This window comes from Nannospalax galili, unplaced genomic scaffold, assembly GCF_000622305.1.
Source record: "Nannospalax galili isolate Female #2095 unplaced genomic scaffold, S.galili_v1.0 scaffold40, whole genome shotgun sequence".
Classification (NCBI taxonomy): Eukaryota; Metazoa; Chordata; class Mammalia; order Rodentia; family Spalacidae; genus Nannospalax; species Nannospalax galili.
This window is the reverse complement of record NW_008347810.1, coordinates 2,310,050-2,322,262: the sequence shown is the minus strand read 5'-3', so window position 1 is coordinate 2,322,262 and position 12,213 is coordinate 2,310,050. Positions and strand designations below refer to the sequence as shown.

General features: G+C 41.0%; 1 protein-coding gene and 1 non-coding gene across 15 annotated transcripts in view; one reads left to right on the top strand and one right to left on the bottom strand.

Moving 5' to 3' along the window:
• Rgs20 (regulator of G protein signaling 20) overlaps nt 1–12,213 on the top strand; it is a 135,915-nt gene that overhangs the window by 71,810 nt on the left and 51,892 nt on the right. For 5 of the 14 annotated variants that reach the window (XM_029568961.1, XM_029568963.1, XM_029568962.1 and 2 more), the window contains one exon: nt 854–971. The exons of 8 other annotated variants lie outside the window; for them this stretch is intronic. The gene's annotated coding sequence lies outside the window, so the exon portion shown is untranslated. The remainder of the gene's footprint in view (nt 1–853; nt 972–12,213) is intronic. One more of the 14 variants, XM_029568965.1, reaches the window with a different exon arrangement.
• Nucleotides 10,671–10,771, bottom strand: LOC115072272. Its single transcript, XR_003851324.1, has one exon. It is a non-coding gene; the product is annotated as a small nucleolar RNA U13 (small nucleolar RNA).

Here is a 12,213-nt window from a genome sequence, read left to right as displayed (position 1 = left end):
ATGTCAATAGGCTTGGAATGAATTTTTCTGTATGAAACTGTGTGTTTTGACAATGAAGAGGAGATCTTTTTTAAACATTGGAACCTAATTTAATTTTATCTCTTAGAGAGTTTATAATGAGTATAAGATTTTATAAGCATAATAATTCATCTGTAAACCTAGAAATGTACAGCCAATTTTGAAAGAGATGTACCCTAGCTCAGAAAAAATGTTATTGAATAGGTTAATGCTGTTGTAATGAAATGCTTCTTTTAATTAAAATAAATAAATTTAAAAAAAAAAAGTAAACCTTGTGGCTGGATGTGATGGTGCACACCTTTAATCCTAGCACTTGGGAGGCAGAGGCTGGTGGATTTTCATGAGTTTAAGGCCAGCTTGGTCTACATAGTAAGTTCCAGGCCAGCTGGGGCTACAGGGAGACCCTGTCTCAAAAACACCAAAAAAAAAAAAAAAGTAAACCTCATAGCTAGAAACATTACCACACGAGTATGTTCCTAAGTGAACATGTGTATGGTGAGCCAACATATTCCCAAAGAGTCACTTGAAGTAATGGGCTGTTATGAATAAGAGCATGTACCCTGGTCATGTGGTTAAAGGTGCCTTGTGTCCTGTCGGAGAGGTGAGGTATGCCTTTTTTATCCACGGTTTCTTCCCCCTGAGAAGGGGGACATCCACAGTCACACTTAGTTCTCAGAGTCATGGGAAGTGTAATGTGAGAATACATAGAAACTTTTCTTATAATCTTTGAAAACATAAGATATAAGATGTTTCTTTTAATCAGCTTTGAAGATTGCTCATCAGCTGGAGCCTTCAGATATGATACTAATAGAACTGTTTCTTTTCCACAATACAGGAGAACTTGGAAAGACTGCAGCATAGCAAGGATATCATCATAATGTAACCATTCTTTACATGTGGTGTGATGTTCCTTCACGCATCCCTGACAGGTGAAGAAGAGGCACAGAGCAGGGGTACATGTTCCCATTTCTTATGGATGCATGCGTGTAGCTATCAGGAAGGATAGATAAAAAATAACCCACGGTAGTGTTTTCCTGTTAGAAGCAGCTATTTTGCAACTCCTCCAGCTTCGTGTATTTTCCCTGTAATGTACATGTGCTGTTTCATCTTTTCCAATGACTTTTAAAAGATGCTCATTAACAAATCAGCATAGTTTTAGTTGATTCAGTTCCAGATTGAGCTATCAAAACCTGAAACTAATGTGCATGGTGACTCTGACAGTAGCCTTGGGGAATGTCCTAGGAGCCCCTCATCCCACATGTCACTGCTGTGGTTGAGTCATGTCACCCCATTCTCTAGTTCCCGGGATACAGCATTTCGATCAAAGGCAACTTCGGGGAGGAAGGATTTCCTTGGCTTATACTTGCAAGTCACAGTTCATCATTAAAGCAAGTCATGGCAGGAACCGAGTAAGACAGGAACTCCAAGGCAGAAACTATGGAGGAATACTCTTGGTGGCTTGCTCACTGGCTCATGTTTAGTTGACTTTCTTATACAGCCCAGGACCACCTGCTCACAGGAAATGGTGCTGCCCCCAGTGGTTGGAGTTGAGACTCCCTTCTTGAATGATGTAGGCTGTGTTGAGCTGTCAGTTAAAGCTAACTAGGGCATCCCCCTAACACAGTGGCCCTCTTATCTACAGTTTTGCTTTTCCCAACTCCAGTTTCCCAGAATAAACCACAGTCCAAAACTTACATGGGAAGTTCCAGAAATAAACAGTTCAAAAGGTTTTTGTTTTGTTTTGTTTTGTTGTTTTGAGAGAAGGTCTCTCTGTAGACCCAGCTGGCCTGGAACTGGATTCGTAGACTAGGCTGGCCAGAGATCCACCTGCCTCTGCCTCCCTAGTTCTGGGATTAAAGGTGTGCCCTGCCCCACAATTCAGACGTTTTCAGTTACACTGAGTAGTGTGAAGTCTCCTGCCATCTCAAGCTGTCCTGCCCCAGTCATGATTCATGCCTTCATCCCCTTCGTCCATGCTGCATGCATTATATCCCATCGTCACTTTGTAGCTGTTCCTGTTATCAGATTGGCTGTCACAGTGCAGAGATAGAGATAAACCACATTCATATAACTTTCTGTACATTCTTACAATTGTTCTCTTTTATTGTTGTTGTTAATCTCTTACCAAGTCTCATTTATGAACTGAACTTTATCATAAGTATGTATGTACAGTAACTAATCTTGTTTATTACATAGGTCTATGGTGTATGCTAGTAAGGCTAGTAAGGGTCTTGGGACATATAACCCTATTATATGCTAAAATTCTGACCCTAGTAACTGTGAATGTCACCTTGTTTGGAAAGAGACTCAAGTACACATAAGATGAGACACTGCTGAACTAAAGTGACCCAGTATCCAGCTGTTGTCCTAGGAAAACAGAGTTTTAAAGACACAGACAGATGGGAGGATCCCATGGAGAGACTGTGCTCATGTTTCCACACATTGTCTCACTGAAAACTCACCCACCCATGCAAGCTGCTACTTTCCTTTTTAGACTGTTCCAAGCAACCTCCCTCATTCAGCCCTTTTCAGACAAGAGTGAAGCAACAGGCTCTCCACCCCCAGGCCTAGTTTGGTTCTCTGCAGAACTCTCACTCTGTGGAGAACTCCCAGGAGTAGAGATGCTGCTGCTGACTGCACTCCTGCAGATTTCCATCGGTGAAATCTTTTTCTCTGAACTGTTCTCAGGATTGGCAGCATACAACTTTATGGATGCTCCTAGTCAGTTTTCCTTACATGTATGGACACACGTTACTCATTATCCCAACCTTGGAGACTCAGGAGACTGTGGAAATTTTCATATGCCTAGAAGCATTCCATTTAGCAGCCTGGGGCAAAAACTCTTCCTCCTTCTTGTTACATAGCACTGGTTCAACTGTCCAGACCACTTTACAAAGATTTCTGTATTTAAACCAATACCCAAGACCCAGTTTCTGCAGGCAGTATTTAATTAAATTTATTAACACTGTATCAAATTCTAGAGTCATTATTATTCCTCTTATTTTCCCTTATGGTATAATTTTTCTTGCTGAAATACATTTCTTTTTAAAATTTTCATTTATTATTTTTATTCTATGTGTATGAATGTATTGCCTGCATATGTGTAAGTACACCATGTTCTTCAATGCCCTTGGAGGTCAGAGGAAGAATTCCCCCCGGAACTGGAGTTACAGACAGTTGTTAGTCTCCATGTCAGTGTGGGGAATCAAACCCAGGTCTTCTGCAAGAGCAATCAGTGCTCTTAACCTCTGAGCCATCTCTCCAACCATGAAATATATTTCTTACCAGTTTTCTTTGCAAGGTCTGTGAGAGATAACATCCCTAAGCCTTCATATTTCAGAAAATAACCTTTTATCCTCAGTTTTTCTCCTTAATTGCTGGCTATAGAATTCTATAACTGTAACCTTTTTTCCTTCTGCATAAGGAAGATAGCAGCTATTGCTGAGGAGCGGGTCTGGCTGTTCGTCTAGTTGTCATTCCTTTTGTAGGAGCCTTTTTTCTGGTAGCTTCTTAGGTTATATTTGAATCTTTGATTTTTCTAAACTTGACAGTAATGTTTCTAATTATTCATATATCTTTACTTGTGTTTTATACATAGATAGCACTTTCTATACACACGTTTTAATTGGTTCAGAACACAGCGTAGGTGGCTTAAGAAGTAAATTCACTGCTCACAGTTCTGGAGGCTGCAGTGTTAAATCACAGTGCTGCCATACCTGTGTCCAATGAGAGCCTGGTTTTCTCTGTAACCCCTGTAGCTCTCTGTCCTAGTTTGATTCTCCATTGCTGTGACAAAATACTCTGACCAACACCAACTTGGGGAGGAAAGGGCTTATTCAGCTTACGTCTCCTGGGTCTCAATTCATCAGGGAGCCAAAAGTAGAAACTCAGGGCAGGAACCTGGAGGCAGAAGCTGGAGCACAGGCCATGGAGAATCGCTGCTTACTGGCTTGCTCCCCTGGCCCCTGCTCAGCCTGCTTTCTTATGCAACACAGGCCCACCTGCCCAGGGGTGGCACCACCCATAGTGGTCTGGGCCCTCCCACATCACTCAGCAACCAAGAAGATGCCCCTCAGACATGGCCACAAGCCAGTTCAATGGAGGCAATTCCCCAATTGAGGCTCCCTCAACCCAAGTGTGTCAAGTTGACAATAAAGCTATCCAGCACAATGGACCCCTTGTCAACTTGATGCACAAACACATCACTATTAAACCATAACCCTTCCCATTCTAATCCCTACAATATGATGTTAACATTAATATTACAACATAAGACAGTACAACCTTAAAAGCCCCGAGTCCTTAAAAATATCCAAACACTTAAAAGTCCACAGTCTCTTTTAAAAGTCTCTTAACTGGGGGCTCCTGTAAAATCCAAAACAAGTACTGTCTTATTTCAAAGGGAAGAACTGGGCACACCTAAGCAAAACCAAAGTCCAGCAAAGTAGCTCAAGGCTGGACATCTGGGATTCACTCATGATATTCTGGGCTCCAAAGGGTTCTGGCAGCTTCACCTCTGACTCTGCCATCCACAGCACACACCGCTCATCTTGAAGACCCAGATTGGTTCCATTCCACACCTACTGTTGCCCTTGGTGGTCATCCCATGGTCCTGGCATCTCCAAAAGCTGGTTCTCCACTGAAACTGAGGCTACATATTCACCAATAGCCTCTCCTTGACTCTTGGGGTGCAAAGCCTCAGATTCTCTCCATGACCCCTTCAATCCTGGTATCTTCACAGCAACTGAAGCTGCACTTTTACCTGTGCCCTTTCCTGGCCTCTCAGAGTGCCAAGCCTCAGCTGCTGTCTGTGACCCCTTCACGCTTTCAACACCAGAACCATGCAGGAGACTCTTACACATTACCAAGTCCTGCTTCCAGCTAGAGATGGAGGCTCAGGCCCCCTCTTGACCACAGCTTCTGTGTGCTGACCCTGAAGAAATCCTTCCCAGAAGATTTCACCACAGTGATGTTGGTCTTTTGTTACTTACAGGTGATTTTTCAGCCCCAGCTAACCAGCATCAATTGTCCCAGTAAAGTAAAGATTTTACTTCAGGTTCTGGTCTCTTTTTAATTCCAGCTGATTCTTCAGCCCCAGCCAACTAGAACTCCCAGATTATTAATTCAAAACATCATACAAACAGCCCTGATGGTCTCTGCTTCCCTTTGAAACTTCACAAGTGAGGGCTCTATTGTTCACAACTCTTTCAGCATAACTGTCCCAAGCTCCACAGCAACAAACTCTAAGCACTCAATGGCTTTTCTAGCCCAAAATTCTGAACGCTTCCACAATCCTCCTAAAAACACCAAGGTCAGGTCTGTCACAGCAATACCCCACTGTCTGGTACCAATTTCTGTCCTAATTTGTTTCTCCATTGCTGTGACAAAACACTCTGACCACTACCAACTTGGGAAGGAAAGGGTTTTTTTATCTTACATCTCCTGGGTCGCAGTTCATCAGGGAGCCCAAGGTAGGAGGAACCCAGGGCAGGAACCTGGAGGCAGAAGCTGGAGCACAGGCCATGAAGGAACACTGCTTACTGACTTGCTCCCCCTGGCTTACAGGCTTGCTCCCCTGGCCCCTGCTCAGCCTGCTTTCTTATGCAACACAGGCCCACCTGCCCAGGGGTGGCACCACCCACAGTGGTCTGGGCCCTCCCACATCACTCAACAACTAAGAAGATGCCCCACAGACCTGGCCACAGGCCAGTCCTATGGAGGAAATTTCCCAATTGAGGCTCCCTCAACCCAGGTGTGTTAAGCTGATGCTAAAGCTATCCAACACACTCTCTGTCTTTTATTAGAGAACTAATTCTGGACCTGTGGATATATGTCAGTGGTAGTACTTACCTACCATGTGCAAGGCCCTAGGTTCAATCTCTAGTACTAGGAGAGAGAGAGAGAGAGAGAGAGAGAGAGAGAGAGAGAGAGAGAGAGAGAGATATCAACCCAAACACTAAGTCCATTCACGAGACTCCTCCAAAGGTCCTACTCCCAGATTCCATCCCATCTGGGACTGGTATTCAGTGTATGATATTTGGGGAAGACTTAGCATTCAGTCCATAACACTGAACATTCCTGTTTTTAATTGTACTTTTTAAATGTTGATTCTTCATCTTTTACTTATTATTTTTATTGTATGTGTAGGAGTGTATTGCTTACGTGTGTGTAAGTGCACCCGTGTCATGCAATGCCCACGGAGGTCAGAAGAAGACATTGGATCCCCTGGAACTGAAGTTACAGACAGTTGTTAGCCACTATGTGGGTGGTGAGAATTGAACCCAAGTCCTCTGTAAGAGCAGACAGTGCTCTTAACTGCTGAGCCACCTCTCCAGCCCCTCAAGTTCTTTTTTTAGATTTTTCATGTTTTTTGTTAAACTAATGTCTTTTTTGCATTTTTTATCATTTGAGAACTTCATACATGCATGTAATGTATTTTGATCAAATCCAAATCAAGTTCTCCCTTCCAATTCCTCCCCATCCCCCTACTTTCCCCTCCTGACTTCATGTACTCTTCTTTTTTTTAAACCCATTGAATTCACTTAGTGCTGCAGTATGTGTGTGGGTGTAGGGCAATCTTCTGGAGCATGGGTAGCTTCCCAGGCGCTGCATCCCTGAAGAAAATTGACTTCCCTTTTCCCCATCAGTAACTGTCAATTGCCAGTAGCAGCTCAGCTAGGGGTGGAACCGCATGATTTCCTCCCCTATCCATGCTGGAATTTTGAGTGGCTTGGTCTTGTCCAGGTCGTCTTGTGCGTGCAGTCACAGCTCCTGTGAGTTCATGTATGTAAAGGTGCTATCATACCCAGCAAATACTGCTTCCCTGCAGACATCTGCTACCTCTGTCTCTTACAGTCTGTCTGCTTCTATTTTACAATGACCCCTGAGCCTTCCACAGTCTACTATTCTCCAAGCATTGATCAGTTGTGGGTGTCTCTATTAATCACCCTCTACTGCAAAAGAAGCTTCTTTGATATGGGCTGAGAGATTCACTTATTTATGGGCATAAAAATAAAAACTTAGAGGGCAACTTATTATTATTATTATTATTATTATTATTATTATTATACCCACTAGAGCACAATAGTATAATAATAATAGTTTTCCCCTAGGGCCTCTGACATAGCCAGTCACAGGATTTTGTCAATGGTACCAGGCATGAGTTCCATCTGTGTAAGCAGGCTTTAAAGTCAAGTAGAGTGATTGTCTGCTCCCGTAACATTCATACCACTATTTGACCAGTGGGCATATATTCTTTCATTAATTTCTGCTTAGTCCTTCTTGTTTCTGTACTTTTAAATTTTAGCTCTACTTTACTTGTGTTCTTGTTTTCTTAAAGTACAACTGGTCATTGACTTGAGATGTTTCTTGTTTTGTGATGTAAACATTTACATCTATAATTTTCCCTCTACGTATAGGTACATTTACCTCCATAAAATTACAACACTGTGTTTTCATTTTCATTCAATTCAAAGTATTTTCTGGTATTTTTGTTTTTGTCTGCTTGTTTTGTGTGGTTGTGGTTTCTTCTTTAGCCCTTAGTTCATTGGGAGCATGTTATTTAATTTTCATATATTTTGAATTTCCCAAATATTCTTCTGTTGTTAGTTTCTAAATTAATCTATTGTGACAAGAGAATATACTTTGTATTACAATAATAATTTGAAGTCTGTTGAAGTTGTTTTATAACATTATGAAACTCAAGTCAACTCATAATTTTTTAAAAGCAAATATCCTAACACCATATGATGCAAAGCTATACTAGATATATGCTAAGGAATGAAGGTCGGAAAAGATTAAAAGTCTTTGTTTCCGTAAGAGCAGAAAAGTTGGTATGTACTGTAAAAACGTTTCAATTCATGACATACAATACTCTGGTGGTGTCTCAGATAGCACAGTGGCGTGGCATAAGGCATGCACAGTAGAAAGCATTCTTACTGTGTGCTCAGTACCAAGGCTGCGGTGGAGCTGTGTGATACGGCATGAGCAGGCGCTGCTAGAAATACCTCAGATTTGTTCTGATTCTGTTTTCATCACTGCACGTTCAGAAACAGTTTACTATTGCCATATTTTTGTGGCTCCCACATTCAGTTATATACTCCTCCCTGCGCCCCCCCCCCCCAGTTTAAGAAGCTGGGCCCTAGAGAATATCTTAGTTGGAGATTTTCTTTTCCCCTAAGTTCATAGTAACATTGTTCGCTATAACAAAAATCTAGATAGTGGGTAGGAAAATGGTTCAGTGGTTAAGTGCATGTACTGCTCTAGCCAAGGACCCAGCTCAACCTGAGTTCCGGTGGCTCCAACCACCTCTAACTCTAGTTCCAGAGGATCCAGTGCTTTCTTCTGCATGACGTGGTACACATACAAACAAGCAGACACAAACACATACACATACATAAAATAAATTTAAATAAAATATATGATAAAATGCCACATCTGTTTTCTGTTAGCATAGCCACACTAGCTCTATTATAGCTGCTATGGCCTGCATTTTTTTTCATGTTTTACATTCCAGCTGTTTGTGGGCTTGACTCTACAGTGATTCCTATCACTTATCTGTTTTTATCCATTCCAATAGTCTCTACCTTTGGTTTAATTCATTCGTTTATGTCACATTGATATGATTGGATTTACTACACATTTTCCTCTTCTTTTTTTAAAATTTATTTTGTGATTGGTCGGCTTCTTTTTCCTCATTCTTCTTTTTCCTCATTCTTCTTGATCCATTTTAATTTCTTTTTCTGTTTTCTCCTCCCTCCTGTTTAAAAAAGGTTTATTTATTTGTATTCGTGTGTGTTCATACGTACCATGTGTGTCCAGGAGCCCACAGAGGCCAGAAGAGGCTACTGGATCTCCTGGAACTGGAGTAACAGGAGGTTGTGAGCCACCCTGTTGGTACTGGGAACTGAACTCAGGTGCTCTGCAAGAGCAATAAGTGCTCTTAACCACTGAGACATCTCTCTAACCCTCTCCTCCTTGTCCTCCTTTTTAAATTTATATTTTGAAACTGGGTCTTACTGTGTAGCCATGAAGCCAGGCTAGACTTGAACTCAAGATCCTCCAGTTTCAAGCTCACAAATGCTGGTATTACCATTGAGTACTATGCCAGGTACATTTCCTTTGCTTTTTTTTTTTTTTTTTTTTTTTAATTCAAGTGTGGGTTGGTGGGTGAGTGCAGGTCCAAGTGTGTATGCACAAGCATGTGGGTGCACGTGAGCCTTCAAGTGCAGGTGGAGGCCAAAGGACAACCTCAGGTGTCACTCTCCAGGCACCTCAACCTGTTTGTTTGGTCCCTCATTGGTCTGGAACTTGCCAAGCAGGATTGCATAGCCGGGCAGCAGGTCCAAAGGATCTGCTTTTCTCCGGCTCCCCACCTCTGGGATCACAAGTGCACAACACCATGTCCCACATTTTTATGTGGTTTTTTGAGGATCAAACTCAGGTCCTTGTGTTTGCAAAAGACAGAGTTATCTTCTTTGCCTCCCCTCTCCACCATTTAATTTTCTTTAGTGATTTTTTTCGCTATATTTTTGGACTTACTTAATGGCCTTTACAGAGCTTATAATACACATCATAGTGTATCAGAATCAACTTCAGTAACTTTTCTCCTTATAGCTACCCTCCTACCTGCTGTTTTTATACAATTATACTATATGTATCAAGAATATAAATGTTATATGTCCAACAATACATTGTTATAATTATTAGTTTTATGCCTTTACAAAGAAACCAACAAAAGAAGAGTAGATATGTATGTAGAAGAGCTTTATTTAGAAAATCAACCTGAGGCTGGAGAGATGGCTCAGTGGTTAAGAGTGCCAGCTGCTCTTGCAGAGGACCTGAGTACAGCTTCCAGCACCCACATGGCAGTTAGTTAACTGTTCTGAACTCCAGTTCCAAGGGCTCTGACTCCCTCTTCTGGTCTCCAAGGGCATTGCATGCATGTGGTACACTTACATACATGTAGGCAAAACACTCATACACATAAAATAAAAATTAATTTTGTTTGTTTATTTATTTATTTTTGTTCTTTTTGAGACAGGGTCTCCCTGTAGTCCCAGCTGACCTGGAACTCACTATGTAGACCAGGCTGGCCTCAAACTCACAGAGATCTGCCTGCCTCTGCCTCTCAAGTTCTGGGATTAAAGTCATATGCCACCACACCTGGCCTAAAAATAAATTAATTTTAAAGACAGTTTTATTTTCCACTTCTGGGTTTCTTTCTCTCTTCTTGAGATTTGAGTGTCTATTGCCATTTTTTCCTGCATTATAACGTTATTGCTACCTCTCTCCTCTCTGTTAATATCAAGAATATGTTAATCCAACAATGAAATTTTACCGATACTATTTTATCCAGTTGTTTTTCAAATCAAATAATAGAAAAATGTAATCATACTGTCTTTTATCTTTATCTAGATAATTATATCTGCTAGAGTTCCTGTGTATGTATGTGCAAGCATGCATGTGTGTGGTGCGTGCATGAATGCAAGAGAGAGGGGGTGGGTAGAGAGAGAGATAGATATTTACTATCTGGTGTCATCTCCTTTGAAGAACTTCCTTTACTTTTCCTGTAAGACATCGCTGCTTGCAACAAATACTCATTTTTTGCTTATCTGGAAATGTCTGATTTGTCTTCATTTTTTTTTTTTTCACATCAGACGGGTAATGTGCTGGCACATAACAAGGTTTGAGGGCAGCATGTCACGCATGCGCATGAACACCCAATCATCATCCTTATGAACCACAAAAGGATCTTGTCTTCATTTTTCAAAAGATGGTTTGCTGAACATAGGATTCTTGGTTGTCACTTTTGTCTTTCGGCATGTTGGATATGTTGACCCACTACTTCCTGGTCTGTTATTTGTGACAAAAAGTCAGACGTTAGCCTTGAAATTTACTTCTTCCTGATGAGTCATTTTTCTTCTTTTTTTTTTCTTTCTTTTTTCCTCTTGACCCCTCAGCATTGACTGTCGTTTGGACCTCTGTCTGTACTGCTTACAGCTAATTATACCTGTTGGTTATGTACATTTGTGGTTTTCATACAAGTTGGAAATTTTACAGCTATTATTTCTTTAAATATTCTTTCTGTCCCAGTACTTAATTAAGCCAACAACTTTAGATTTCTGTCTTTAGGCAGGTAGCAGGACTTTCCAGTCCTGCTGGCAATCGTGACTCTGGGCTGGCATCTACGGATTTGGCTTCCCATGTTTTGTTTTGTTTTTTAAAGGTGAATATTTCTTCCTTTTTTTTTATTCCCTCCAAATCTTTTCTTTTTAATTAGAAGAAGCATTTCATTACAACAGCATTGACATATTCAATAACAATTTCCAGAGATAAGATGCATGTCTTTCAAATTTGGCTGTAAAATTTTAGGTTTACAGTTGAATTAATACAATAATACAATATTGTACTCTGTATAAACCCTGTAAGACGTAAAATTAAATGAGGTTTTAAACTTTAAAAAAGATCTCTATCTCATTATTAAAATACACAGTTTCATACAGAAAAATTCATTTTTAATACAATTGACACTAAGATGCACATGCGTTTCTAATCTCTATATATCTGATTATTACTAGTCACATTCGGTTACTTTCTGAGCGCCTTGTCATCTGAGCATGGATATAAAGTCATCAGGTGGATTTCAATGGTAATGTTTTTAACATCTACTAATTATTAAGGGGCAAATTTTTATACTTTGAAGACTGTCCCATAGCCTCCCTTTCCCCAGTAGAGCCCTTATACTCTGATATCCCTGCTACTGTCTGCTATGTTGTTGGCACCCCCAACCATTCCCCACTATTTGTCCATCTGGTGAATCTAGTCAGCCTATCTAGAGGTCTTTGTTTTAGGAAGGTCAGCTGTTCCTCATCTAGCAGCAATCAGCTGTCAATATTCCTTTAGATAAGATTGGGGTTTGCTGTTCATTTTCCCAGACCTATGCTGGGTTACTGTCTGGGAGTCTCTTGGGCCACCCTGGCCAACAACTCAAAGGATGGTATCTCCTGTCTGGCATTGTTTCTTGTTATGTAGCCTTTAGCTATACACATAGACTCTTAAAAAATTGTATTGACCCCTTTAATCTTTGGTTATACTTTCCTTTTGGGTGTTTAAGACCCTACAGTTGGCACAGATAAACCAATTTATTTTTACTCTTAAGGTCATTTGAGGATCTGTTCCTCAGGAGTCACATGG